Here is an 11985-nt window from a genome sequence, read left to right on the forward strand (position 1 = left end):
TGTCTGCATATGAACATACATGTCTTTATTCATGTATGTTCTTTTTTTCCATGAAACCAAGATCATACTTAATATTCTAATTTTTTCTTCCACCAATATATCCTGGACATCTTATTAGCACGGGCTAATGAGAAAATGACTTGTTTTCTTTTTTTAATTCCTAAAACACCCAGTATTTTTGGATTTCTGAAAAAAAAATTTTTTTTTTCTAAAAATGAAACCCGAAGCAGAAAAGTACCTTCTACTCTACAAGGGTTTCAACACTGATACAACTAGTTATGTTTTTGTGTAAATGCCAGACACAGAGTAGTAATTATTCATAGGAATGTTAGATTATTTCTGAGCGTAGAGACATTACTGTCATGTCTTTGTTTGCTTTTCTCTAAAAAGTCATTAAAAGAATAATATTTAATAGTTTTGCTTATTTCGAGATGACTCTAAAAATATCCATTATAGCTCAGCTCCTCCCATGAGGAGAGTATTAATTTTAATTGTTTTCAGTATTTTACTTAGCATCTAGATTCAGAGTAGGCAGGGCTTATTCAATAAAGCTGACCCCTAAACCAAAGTGTAGACTCCAGTTTTATGCAGGAACAGCTTTTTCTTGTCTAGTCCAAACCAAAACAGAAAACCCAGAGGCATCAGTTAACTCCATGGTAATTCCTCTTCCAGCCAAGCCATTCAACGCACACAGAATTTTATGTTGGTAATTCTCTCAACCTCTCAGAAAAACAGTAGGCGGTAAATAAGTTGCCTTCAAGGTGCTTGTGTCTGTCTTCCTGTACAGAATATCTGATTTTCATTTACCTTCTTCATGCCCAAAGGAGTCACAATTCATTAGGCCTGGATTCATTGTCCTCTATGTCATCATTTTCACAAATCATTTCATACAGAAAAAAAATTTCCATTTACTGGTCCTTCTACCAGGAGTGCATCTGAATTATTTTTAACCATGAAACAATATGATTTTATTTTGTTAAATCCAACAACCTGTTTATAATAGATTATGGCTATTTTTGGCATCTTGAAGCACATTTTCCAAAATATCCAAAAGTTAGTTAATGTATACTAGATCATTTAAAATACAATCATAACTTTATTGCCTCTTTCCTCTATTGCTAAAGAATAATACTGCTATAGCACCACATTTTTCTGCCCACAGGTCCTGTCCTTGTGCTTTAATAAAACCAACTTTTTGTACCAAAAAAAGAATAACAATTTATGTCTTTTTTTTTAACTTTAATAATTCTGTTTATCAAAGAAACTACAGGTGATTTATCTCTAATTTGTTATATTGGGTAGATAAAGGTTAACTTATGTTTGCATTTGTTTCAAAATTTCAGGAATGTTTGAAGTTTTCTTCCTTCATCTGAAAAGAACTAAACCAAAATCATAACTTATAGTGAATATAAAACCAAAGTTCTAATTTATGTCCCATGAAGAATCTCAATGCAGACAATATTGATATATATTTTTATTTATAATTTGTTTTAATAACTTGTATTTTGAGAAAAAGATATTAATTTCAAAAGCCATTATTTACATTTGAACATTTTCTGTTAGTCTAGAGAGAGAACGTGTCTGCAGAGAAAGTGAGTGGACCCTGGTGATGGGACAGCAAAGCAAGCCTGAGTCACCTCACACCCAGGGACTCTGCCCCCAACAGTAATGTCCCTAGATGTTCTATACCAGGAAACTTGAAAAGCCTCCAGAATCTCTTACCCTGAAAGGAAACCATAGTATATTTGACACATGTACCTCAGCCCTGGCTCCGTCTCTTCCCCTCAGCAGCTGTGTTGCTTGCTATTGGGGCAGTTTCCCTCCATGTCTCCAGGACCGTCTGACCTTCAGCAGGATGAGACCACTTGTCTACACAGTTTATCTAGCCTGAGGCCCAGGACCTACATAATTGCCAGTGCCAGGTAAAGGGGCTACGAGAGAATCTCCCTGCAGCCTTGCCTCTACTATATCTGAGTATACATAAAAGGTATAAGATAAGTGATATTATACTAGGTCAAACCAATTTTCCACTTGGCCCATCACTCTATCTTACTATAACTTTAAGGGTAGTTTGATGGAATAATACGGTGTTTGTTCTTCATGATGATATTTTCAAAGGTTAACCTAAATGTCAGCAACATCCCTCTAGTAATCTATCACAGATCTAAAATGTATAAGATATTGTTGGGAGACCTTGCCATCATTAAATCCTAGTTGTAAATTGTCCTTTAGATAGTGGCAGAATTGATTATTATCAGTCACCCTATCTTCTGACTCGACCAGCAACATGTCCCTTTTTCTAAAGGTCTCTGATACCCTAATTCTCCTGTCCTCTTGTCTCGTCAAGTACTCCAAGGTTTCTCAGCCTTGGCGCCCTGGCATTCTGGGCTAGATAATTCTTTGCTTGAGGAAGTATGTTGGGTATTGTAGGATGTTTAGCAGTGTTCACTAGGTGCCACAAGTTGTGGCAGCTTTTTCTAGTTATGACAATCAAAAATATCTTCTAGACATTGCCAGATTCCCCTTGGGGGGAAAAATCATCCCTTCCAGTTGAGAACTACTGCTCTATTTTAATTTTTTAAAAAATATAATACATATGTACATATGTTTTTGTTTCCTTAAATTAAATTTTTAATTTAAGGTCCTGTTGTTGAGATTTTGGCTTCATTTTTCCATTTCTGACAAATATATGAGTATTGGTGCTGGGGTTAGACTATCCTTCTTAAAAATAATAGCTTCACATGAAAATGTATCCAGCAGAGTCAACATGAAGAATATATATAAAACGCCTCCCACTTACATGTAGATAGCTCTTGACTGCCATTTATTTCCTTTGCCTTAGAAATTCTCTGGATGCTAATGTTCTTGTCACTGCTTGACAAGAACAGTAATGCCCAGTAATGCCGTAATGCTCTCTGATTTTAACATGGTTCTCCTTAAGTTGACATACAAAGGAAGAACTTTTTTTTAATTTAAAAGTCTCTTTTATCCACACAAACCCAGCATACAATACAGCACATTGAAACAGATTTGCTTTTATCACTCTACTGCAAAATTTTTTGTGCTTAATGAGACTTTTCTTTCTTTTTACCCCTATTTATGCTTCCCCATCACTATGGGTATGTTGAATTAGCTGTTAAATACTGCTGGGTCTTATACACAATTTTCTTTGTGTATATTTTCTTTGTGTATTTTCTTATACAAAGAAAATATAGAATGCTGGAACATCCAGAGGTTGACATCTGCTGTGTTAGAAAATCTTCTCTGCCCATGTGATACCAGCATGTAGAGTCACTGAGTAGAAAGAAAGTAGTAGCATTCCCAAGATAACTGTAGAAAAACATGCCTAGGCCAAGATCATGAGACCAAATATTGCCCTGTCCTTAAACTCACTGACAGGTATAAGTCTAAACTACATTTCAAATTGAATTTTCCCATATGAGCAATCTTACAGTGTGGGTCACATTTTTTATCACAACTTTCTTAATTATCACGAACACCGTATATGGTTATTCAGTCTATTAGAGCTAATAAAGTTTACATTGTAAATATTGTTAAAACAAGAGTGTGTTTTGTTCTCGGGTACACGTGTAGATATAAACCTATTAAAAAGATATGAAGAGCAAAGTTGAAAACAACAAGTTAGGGCACCTGGGTGGCTCAGTGGGTTAAGCCTCTGCCTTCAGCTCAGGTCATGATCTCAGGGATGTGGGATTGAGTCCCAAATCGGGCTCTCTGCTTGGCAGGGAGCCTGCTTCCTCCTCCTCTCTCTCTGCCTGCATCTCTGCCTACTTGTGGTCTCTCTCTGTCAAATAAATAAAAAAAATCTTATTTAAAAAAAAAAAAGTTAAAAACAACATCACTGAACAATTTTGTTTTGTTTTGTATGGATATATGTACGTATGTATGCATATTGAAATGAGGAGTAAGGAATCATTCATTTAGACTGCAGACTGCCCAGAACCTCCACTTAGAGGAATGCTTTTCCCCCATAATCTCATGGCATATTGTTTTTCTCTTATTACATTTATCAGCTGCTACCTCAGTGCCAAGGTATTTGTACATACATTTGCCCTCACTAAATTATGAGACACAGCCTCACAATGTCTGTTTAGTGTTGTTTATCCGGAACCCTAGAAACTTCTAATAGGAACCCTAGAAACTTCTAGGGAAATTGAAATCCTTGATGGGTAGGTCTAGTAAGAATCAAGATTCAAACAAGAAGGGAAGAAAGCAAGAAAGGGAGGAGATATGACAACAACTCATGCTTATTGATTACTAAGCTGTACTCACTAAGTCAGCCTCAGACACCCACATCAAAGATTAGTCCTTAGCTCTCCTACCTCAACAAATTGCCAATTCCATATAAGCCAGATTAATAGTTCTCAAAGTGCTAGGCCTCAGATTCACCTTGGGCACTTGTGTAAAAATCCTGGTGCCACATCCTCTCCTAAACATATTTCTGAAAGCCTCCTTGGTGGATGCAAGAGTTACAGAATTTGCTAGAGAGTGCCCTTCCAGTCTCGTTGGAGGAATAACATGCCTATTTCAGATCCCGTAATCTCAGAATATAAATTCCGAGTTGACCTGACTCTACAGCAGCTTCCAAAACATTGCGCACAGCTGTGTGAAACCAGTGTGAATCAATTTCCCAGTAGCCCTATTCCCTCCAAAGCCCCCCACCTTAGTACTCTACATGTAAAATAGTCTCAGTAAATTATTATGATTTGGGTGAGACAGAGGTCCCCAGAACTTCATAGGTATATCAGGAATAAGAAGGTATCAATGAAGAACTGTAAAAGAGTAATTTGGTGGATACGCAGAAGCCATGTGGAAAAACATAGGGTGGATTCTCACTGTTCACAATCGTTATGTTCTCTGAAGTCATCATGAACACTGAATCAATGCTACTAGCAAATATACAGGATTATGTTCCTGTGAACCTCTGGTTATAACATTTTCATCAGCCGTTATAAAATGTAAAGGCATTTTAACATATATTGTTGATTTGTTAAAGGTGAACTATCCATCAGTACTAGAATTCGTGCCTGAACAAAGCTCAAATTGAGACATGTATTTTATCTAAGGCATATCAGTCTCCCTGCATGTAGTCACACTAGACAACACTTCAGCCCATTGTTTAGGTATCTTTTAAACCACAAAATCACCAACAAAACTCAAAAATGTGACAAAAGACAAACATAGGGATACTTATTTACAGTATGGAAGCTGAATTAGAGTATTTGAAACATGCTAAAGCATTAGAAGTTTCTAGGGTTCCAACCTCGGCTCGGACTGTGCATTGGGCAGCTCAGATTTCCAGCGCTCAGCCTGTGTCCATGCATTCCAAGGGCTATAGTAGAAAGCACCGCTGGCTTTGATCTGAGCTTACAAATGAGCTTCAGTGAGGAGGCAAATTTGCAAACAGGCAATCCACAAATAATGAGGCTCAGTTGTGTTTTAAAGCTATTAAAGTACATAGCTGTTTCAGAAAACCCATTAAGTCTTCATAGTAAAGACGAAGGAGAAGTTCAAGCAAAGGGAGTTGGTTCAAAAGGAAAAAAAGAATAACCCACTTCTCCCAACTTCCACAGTCTTTGTCTTATTCGGAGACACTATCCTTTTTTGGTCTATACTATAGCAGTAGGTTCCTAACTATTTTTCCTGCTCTACCTATGACGCTCTACAGTTTATTCTCAACATGGCAGCCCAAGGGATCATTTAAAAACCTACATGCTATTATGTCCATCTTCCACCTAATGTCCTGACCTATGACGCTCTACAGTTTATTCTCAACATGGCAGCCCAAGGGATCATTTAAAAACCTACATGCTATTATGTCCATCTTCCAGCTAATGTCTTGCAATGGTGCCCTTTCATCCAGAATAAAGTCATTATCTTTATAATGGCACTAGTGAATGTTTGTTGAGCGACGGAAAGATCCCGTAAACAAGTAGGATCAGCTGCACTGAGGTCATTACAAGACTTCCAAGTCAGCCCTTCCCCACACCGGGGTCCTCTGGCACCGGTTCTGCGCACCGAGGATGTTCCACCATGCAGGGAGGGCTGCAATGGACTTCGTAAAACCTTTAGGTCTCCGTCAGTCTCTCCAGGTTCCTTCCTTAACTCCCATCTCTAGGGAATAGTCCTGCCCCAGAAGAGGCAGTGGATGACCAGAATGGCTCTGTAGTCTGCAGGAATTAGATGGGGATGGCATTTTGATGTTTCCTGCCTTCCTGCTTATCTGCAAGCATTTTTCCTTCTCCCTGAATCTGGTCACTTGGGAAGTGCAATTATTTACCAGTTTGATGCTAGATACATGTAGTATTTGGAGCGCATGACTGACCCTACTTCTCTCACCAGTCCCCAGGTCGGGGGGCAAACTAGTTGCCCGTTTTTTGTACTTAGCCTCTGGAGTTTTATCACTGCCAAGGAAAGTCACGTAATTGTCTTGGGTGTCTCTGTGTCATTCTTGTGATGGATTCCCAGTCTCATTGGGGCTCTTGGTCTCCTTTTTTGTTCTTCCTGACTGACTCCCTACCGTCACGGTACTGTCCACGTTCCTCGGGTCCCAAACCTCCTTCAAGTTGACTTTGTCTCTTCTTCCTGAAGAGAAGTTATCCAGCATGAATGTCCTCTACTTTTCATCTCTCCTTTCTATTTCTGTTAATTTCACCTTCCTTCTCCAGCCGCTTTCAGATCTCACAGAAAGAAGCACGCTTCTTTCTATAGCGGACCCCTCCACTTGTAATTTTGGTCCTTTTCCCCCTCCCACATCCTTCTAGCTCTCCCCCATCAGGGAGAGCCAATGTCCTCATTCTTCCACTCCTCTGGCATCTTCATTATTTATTCATTTCTCTCATACATACTGAAAGCCTGCCGTTTTCCCAGGCACTGTGATGGAATGTTGTCTGTATGGTAGAATGGCAAATTAAACACACAGCCCCTCCACTTATAGAAGTTACTGTCTAATGAGTGAAAGTCACTGTAATTAGTGAGTAACAGAGGGAAGCGTAGAAGCAATGAGAAGACAGTGAAGGGAGACTATGAGGCCATGTGGTGAGAAGTAGATGGTTAGTTTCTATGAGGAGGATACATTTGAGGCACTAGCAACTGCAGGTGCAAAAGCCCTAAAGTGGCCAGAAATGCTCATCAGAAAAATTGAAAAGCCAGCCAGTCACAGGGGGAAGGAACAAGGGATGAAGCACAGAGTGGAGGAAGGACCAAACCCAGCAGTTAACAGACCGTGTAAAGAAATACTCCGTACCCCCAGTGTTCTGGGTCATTCACACCACCATCTCTCTGCTGTTTCTCTCTTCCTTTTGTAACGCTGCACTTACAACTCCTTCCTTCTTCTCTGGCTCAGCCTGCCACCATAATACAAGCCTTCTCCAGCAAACATGCTGCTGTATCTTTTCTGTTGTTGTTATATATTTTCCTGCAATGTTTTTTTTTTTTTTCTAGATTATCCTTTCTACCCCCAAGTTTTAGCTAATAGTTTAGTATTTTAGATGTATCAAATCCTACATCTGTAACTCTGGCCTTATCCTAAATCCCCAGGTCGATTTCTACCTGCCTCCCAGAAATTTTTGTGTAGATTTTCCTTCTGGAATCTCTGGCCTCATATGCCCATCATCTGCTTTCGTCTTGGGGGAATTCTCTCTTGAAAGAGCTGGCCGATAGTCCAACATCGGGGTTTTGCAGCACAGGAGGATGATAGATTTCCACATGAAATGCAAGAACTAATAGAAATGGTCCCTGACCTAAGCTTAGTGAGGTCAGGAGAGCTTTCCAGAAGAATCAGTTTCTCAGGAGAGTTTCACGGAAGGAAGGGCATTCCTGACAGACTGAATCTATACTAAGTCAGGGTGCACGGGGGCACCATAAAAATTTCATCATGGCTTGTGCTTGGGATGCAAAGTTTAAAAACAATCTGCTGAACCTGAACAAATGGGCAGGATTAAGAAGGTCCTTGCATGGCATGTTAAGAAGCTGGGTTTTATCCTGGAGGTCAGAGGGAGCCACTGAAGAAGATGGCATGATCAAATGGGTTATTTCAAAAGCTCACTCTAGGGGCACCAGGGTGCCTCAGTCGATTGAGCATCTGACTCTTGGTTTTGGCTCAAGTCATGATCTCGGGGTCATGAAATCAAGCTCCACTTCGGTCTCCATACGTGCTGGGTATAAATCCTGTTTAAGATTTTCTCTCCCTCTCCCTCTGCCCCTTCCTGCCTTGCTCCCTCTAAAAAACAAACCAAAAAAGCTCACCCTAGCAGCTCTGGAAAAAAAGCAGTACTGCAGGAACTAAGCAGGAGAAACTATTGCAATAATCCAAGCCAAACACAGCGAGACCCTACGGCATGGTGACTAAATGTGAAGGCAAAGGAGAAATCTGGGTTTCTGACTGGACTATCTCAGTGTATAAGAGTATGAGAAGCACTGAAGTTTGAGACTCACAAATTTGGCAGGGTCTGTGCAGCAACCTGTGGCAGACATCTTGTCGGCTTTTGAGGAAGTCAGGAGAGATTTGTTGAGAACTCAGACTGGCTAGGTAGTTTTGATGAAACTAATTATGTTTCAGAAAAAATCATGTTTATAAAATGTGCTGAAAAGTGGCGATTTCCGAATCGTGTTCAAGAATACTTGAGATCTGGTTTCATGGTATTTATTTGGAAGCCGTTAGTCTAAACACACTGGTTAAATGCATGGGAACAGAAGAATATAAAGAATGGAAAGGACAAGGGGCAGAGATATTAGGGATGCCACTTTTTTTTTTTTAAGATTTTTATCTATTTATTTGACAGAGACAGAGATCACAAGGAGGCAGAGAGGCAGGCAGAGAGAGGGGGAAGCAGGCTCCCCACTAAGCAGAGAGCCTGATGCAGGGCTCGATCCCAGAACCCTGAGATCATGACCTGAGCCGAAGGCAGAAGCTTAACCCACTGAGCCACCCAGGTGCCCCGTGATGCCAGGTTTTTTAAAGAGTGAACTGAGAGGAGGGAGCATGGGAAGGACATTGCCGTGACCTCTGGTCCCAGCCTCCAGCTGTCTTTGCTCTTCCATTCTCCAGCCTTTAATTCACCCGTTCCCTCAGGTGCCTGGGTGGCTCAGTACTTCAGCGTCTGCCTTCAGCTCAAGTCATGAACCCAGGGTCCTGGGATTGAGCCCCCCATCGGGTTGCCCGCTTTGCGGGAAGCCTGCTTCTCCCTCTCCCACTCCCTCTGCTTATGTTCCCTCTCTTGCGGCGTCTCTGTCAAATAAATAAAAATCTTTTAACAACAACACCAAAAAATGTACCTGTTCCCTGCCTACCAGAGAGGAGATACCTTGCTAAAATAGAGATCAAGTCATGTGACTTACTAGCTCAGAAATCTTAGTTGGCTCTACATTGTCTATAAAGTTCAAATCTCATAAATGTTTATCTAGATCCCACACCTTAAAGATTGAATTGAATTCCGACCTACTTTTCTTCATCTTCTAAAACAACCTCCTGAGTAGGCTGCCCAGCACACATTCCTCAAACCTCTTCTCACCCTGTTTTCTTGAACTTTATAGTTTTGTGTGCTTCTCCAGTTATCAGAATTTCAGTTCATCCTTTTAAGATCTCTCTAAATGCTCCCTCTGCTGTGAATCCTTCTCATAAACCTCAAGTTACAATTTGAGGCTGCTGTTTATTTTCACACATTTTCTTTTTACCTTTATCGTAATGTTTTTCCCTTTCTGCCTTGCTGGTTGTAGCCACCCTTACAGAATGGCTCCCTTACAGAATGCGGTTTCATAAATATCTGTTGTTGTTTTTTAATTGGCACATTGAATACCAAAAACTACAAGTCAGGGGGCGCCTAGGTGGCTCAGTGAGTTAATCCTCTGCCTTGGGCTCAGGTCATGATCTCAGAGTCCTGGAATCGAGCCCTGCATCAGGCTCTCTGCTTAGTGGGGAGCCTGCTTCCCCCTCTCTCTGCCTGCCTCTCTGCCTCCTTGTGATCTCTCTCTCTCTCTGTAAAAAAAAAAAAAAAAAAAAAAAAAAAAAAATCCCAAAACTCCCAAGTCATGAACCAAGATGAAGAATTTGTTTTTTGTTTTAATATACTTCTAGAAACTGCATCTTCATGCAGGGGACTATTTCGTCCTTAAAGAAAAGCATTATAATTCATCATATAAAATTCACATAATCAGTAATAAATTCTAAAATCAAAGAATAGCAAACTTATATAAATATATAAAATTGTAAAATCGTGTTCCTGGAAACAGAATTTTAGCAATAGAGGAAATCTGGAAGAGCTTGTCTAATCTAGTGGTCTATAAACTCTCTTCCATAGACCCCTACTCTTTAGGGCTCTGGGGAGTAGGGCTGGCCACCAAACCTGGCTTCGCCTAGAGTAATTCTCAGCTTTTTAATATGAACCTTTCAAGCAAAACAGTTCTGAAAAATAGTTTTGCTGTTAAATCACTTTGGAAAAACAGAATTGTAGCTTTCCACTACTTCTGTAAGCTTGGTGACTCTGGGCCTCCATTTCCTCATCTGTAAAAAACAAGAATGGTGCTATGGTCATTCATGCTTTTATGCTGAACCCCATCTGTTCATTTTCAAGTAAAAAACAGATCCCCAAAGAAGTTAAGTGGCTTGTGCTTAGGCCACAGAGAAAGTTAATGACAGAACCAAGACTGGAACTTAGCCACCAGCTCTGGTGGGGGTGGTTTTCCTCTCTCTCTTTTTTAAAAATTCCTGAAAAGTGGGTATAAGTAAATTATAGGTACTAATAATAGGGGCAAGATAGAAGATATCAGAAGGTATTATAAACAGCACATATATACAGAGCTATACTATATCATAAATTTGCCTTACTTAAAGCTTACTGGTATGCTAGCTACAACGGACATTGAACATTAACCTAATTTTACATTCATTCCTCAAGTTTACAGAAATTTATGGGTGTGAGTTGTCTGCATGTCCCATTTCTCTTTTACAAAGCAATTTATGAGTAGTTTTCTTCTTGGTGAATCTCCGTGTGCTGAGTGGAGGCACTTAAAATCACGCCATTAATCATTCCTCTCATGTTTTAAGTCTCACTGCATCTAAGTTTAAAAGCATCACTGAGAAGCTGTGAGGGTTTGGGAAAAGGAGCCTCCGGATTCTGGTCCTTTCATTTATCTCCTTTGCTTTGCTCATCTTCCTCTCTTCATCCCTTCTCTTCAAATCAAGGGTTTCCGTGAAGAAAAAATGAAGTCACAAAACAACTGTGAGAGGTGTACATGGACAGGAGGGAAAGAAGGGCGTCATGCTCCTAGACCATGTTGATGGTGGGGGGTGGTGCTTATGGGATGATTGTATTATAGCCTTGGGGGCTTTTTTGTTAAAAGAGAGAATGAAAGGAAACAGCTCACAGAGACACCTCCTTCTTCCCCCTTCTTCTGCCTCCATGAGTAACTACCCATATGGCGTGCTGCTGCTGAGACCAAGGGATGAGTTTGAGTAAAAGTGCTTAGAAGTGGCAAATTGATCCGAATTAATTGTCCTTTAACAAATAAGTGTTAAAACTTTGTAATGTGGATACCCTAGTAACATAGGACTCATAGGATTTGAACACAAGTTAAGGCACCTTTGCATCATGAAAAAGGACTTGAATGTGCCAATTACTGTAACACAGTAATACAGTAGGAAAGGTGTCAGGGACACTGTTAAACCCACTAAGACAAACTTTCTGAAGACATGACAACATCCATTTCATATGAACAGACTATTAAAGGCAGGTTTGGTAAGACCTACACGTGGCAGTATGTTGTTACTCATTTGTCAAGCTCACTGATGATTAAAAGTAACATTGGCTTAACAGTGATGTATAATTGTCTGACTTCTCTTTCCTCACCTCTGGAGTAGGTTCAGGTTCTGATTAGAGCTGCTTTGTTGAGGAGTTTTTTTGTGTTTTGTTTTTTTTCTAATTCAGAGTTTTACAAAGTTTCGCACATTATACATATGTTTATGGT

At 40.0% G+C, this 11985-nt stretch overlaps 1 protein-coding gene across 7 annotated transcripts in view; it reads left to right on the forward strand.

The window, feature by feature from the left end:
- The window catches only part of AHI1 (Abelson helper integration site 1), a 225402-nt gene that overhangs the window by 181953 nt on the left and 31464 nt on the right, over positions 1-11985 (forward strand). The gene's annotated exons all lie outside the window — the stretch shown is intronic.

The sequence above is a fragment of the Mustela lutreola genome, chromosome 6 (genome assembly GCF_030435805.1).
Source record: "Mustela lutreola isolate mMusLut2 chromosome 6, mMusLut2.pri, whole genome shotgun sequence".
Taxonomy (NCBI): domain Eukaryota; kingdom Metazoa; phylum Chordata; class Mammalia; order Carnivora; family Mustelidae; genus Mustela; species Mustela lutreola.